This window comes from Elephantulus edwardii, unplaced genomic scaffold (genome assembly GCF_000299155.1).
Source record: "Elephantulus edwardii isolate Elephantulus edwardi_28Jun2011 unplaced genomic scaffold, EleEdw1.0 scaffold00661, whole genome shotgun sequence".
Classification (NCBI taxonomy): Eukaryota; Metazoa; Chordata; class Mammalia; order Macroscelidea; family Macroscelididae; genus Elephantulus; species Elephantulus edwardii.
In genome coordinates, this window is record NW_006400411.1 from 52,248 (window position 1) to 54,362 (window position 2,115).

At 38.9% G+C, this 2,115-nt stretch overlaps 1 pseudogene; it reads left to right on the top strand.

Moving 5' to 3' along the window:
- Positions 1-807: 807 nt before the first annotated feature.
- LOC102849496 lies at positions 808-1,733 on the top strand (annotated as a pseudogene).
- Positions 1,734-2,115: the final 382 nt, after the last annotated feature.

A 2,115-nucleotide genomic window follows, 5' to 3' on the forward strand; every position in this document is an offset into this window, starting at 1 on the left:
AAGCTAAGGATCAGTAGAAGAAATTTGGACTATTGATATGAAGAATTTTCAAACTGAATTATGAAAATTTGTTGCTAGTATGGGATCTATAAATATTTTCTGTATACCAAAAGATAAATGTAAGGGAGATAATGTCACAAATGCCAAAGTCCTGAACCATATGTCTTATTAATTGGTAATAATGTAATCACTGGTGATTATCCAAAATTTAATGTAAGTTGTTCCCGTAAAATTTCTAACTGTATTAGCTCTGTTACCAAGGATGATTCAGTTGTTATTCTCAAGAATCCTCCTCTAGTTATGACATTGGTAAAGTTAAATGATATTTGGTATGATAATAATGGCTTACAAATTTTAAAAGAGTTATATAAGTTATCATTTAGAACCAGGAGAGCTGTAGGACTTGTTATTGTAGAAATTGTTTCTCTTAACCCCATGATTGCTACCATCTCTACTTCTGCTGTAGCTTCAACACAAGAAGTCCACACGGCTAAGTTTTTAATTGGGTTAGTGCATATTGTGACAAAAAATTTAAAGCAAAAGAATGTATAATCAATCAATTATGGCCTAAAAGTTAAGGGGACTCGGTCAAAGACCAGTCACTCATTTTTGGGGGCCCTTAATAGGCTTTCTTTTGCCTATTTCTTTTGGCCCCTGGGCAATTTAGAGGCTTATATGCTTTATCAAGCAGCAGGTCGAATCCATAGCCTCCCGTCCCATACAAGTCCATTATCAAAGACTGCAAATGGCCGACAAAGAAAATCCTTGTGGTGCACGTGTGTCTGCCAAGCTCTGGTCGCCGGGGACATGGACGCTTTGGACCGGGTGATAAAGCTGAAAACAAAGAGGGCCAAGAGATTCCTTGAGAAGAGAGAACCAAAAGTCACCGAGAATAGTAAAAATGCCATGCTAATCAAAGGAGGAAATGCAAATGCAATGGTGACACAAGTACTTAGAGATATGTATGCACTGAAAAAACCTTATGGTGTGCTCTATAAAAGGAAAAATATCACAAGGCCTTTTGAGGATCAGACATCACTGGAGTTCTTCTCCAAGAAATCAGATTGTTCTTTATTCATGTTTGGTTCTCATAATAACAAATGGCCAAATAACTTAGTAATAGGTCATATGTATGACTACCATATGCTAGATATGATTGAATTGGGTATTGAGAAATTCATCTCTCTCAAAGATATTAAGAACAGCAAATGTCCTGAGGGAACAAAACCTATGTTAATATTTGCTGGTGATGATTTTGATGTAACTGAAGACTATGTTGTTGTTGTTGTCGTCTTCTTATTGATTTCTTCAGAGGTCCCACAGTATCAAATATCCGCCTGGCCGGTTTGGATTATGTTCTGCACTTTACTGCACTGAATGGGAAGATTCATTTTCGAAGCTATAAGTTGCTGTTGAAGAAATCAGGTTGCAGAACACCCAGAATTGAATTGGAAGAGATGGGACACTCCTTGGATCAGGTCCTGAGGAGAACTCATCTGGCATCAGATGACCTTTATAAGTTATCTATGAAAAAGTCAAAAGCCCTCAAGCAAAAGAAGAGGAAAAATATATCCCAGGATACCTTTGGTACAACTTATGGAAGGCTCCACATGCAGAAGCAAGACCTCAGCAAATTACAAACCAGAAAAATGAAAGGATTGAAGAAGAGACCAGCAGAAAGGATAGCAATAGAAAATGAGGAAAATCTATCAAAGAGAATTAAAAAAGACTGATGAAACTTAAAAAAAAAAGAAAAGAAAATCCTTGATGGTACAGGCTAATAAACAGAGCAGCCAGAGACGGGTAAGAGACACCAGCCCCTGTTTCAACCTAAGACAGGCGCCCCACCGTAGCAACTGCGTTAGCCCATGACGGATAAGATCGGTAGGTGCGGTGTCCAACCTAAGACAGGCGCCAGTTTCATATCTGGCCAAACAGGAGAGCACCTAGGGTCACTGTTGAAGATCCCCGCGGGCCGGGACATTGGTGACCTTACACAATCTTGTATTCAAACTATGTTGTTGTTGTTGTGTACCATCGAATATGAGCCCATAGCTGATACTCCAGTGGGTTTTCAGAAGCAATAAATGGCACAGAGATTGCCCATCTTTCTCC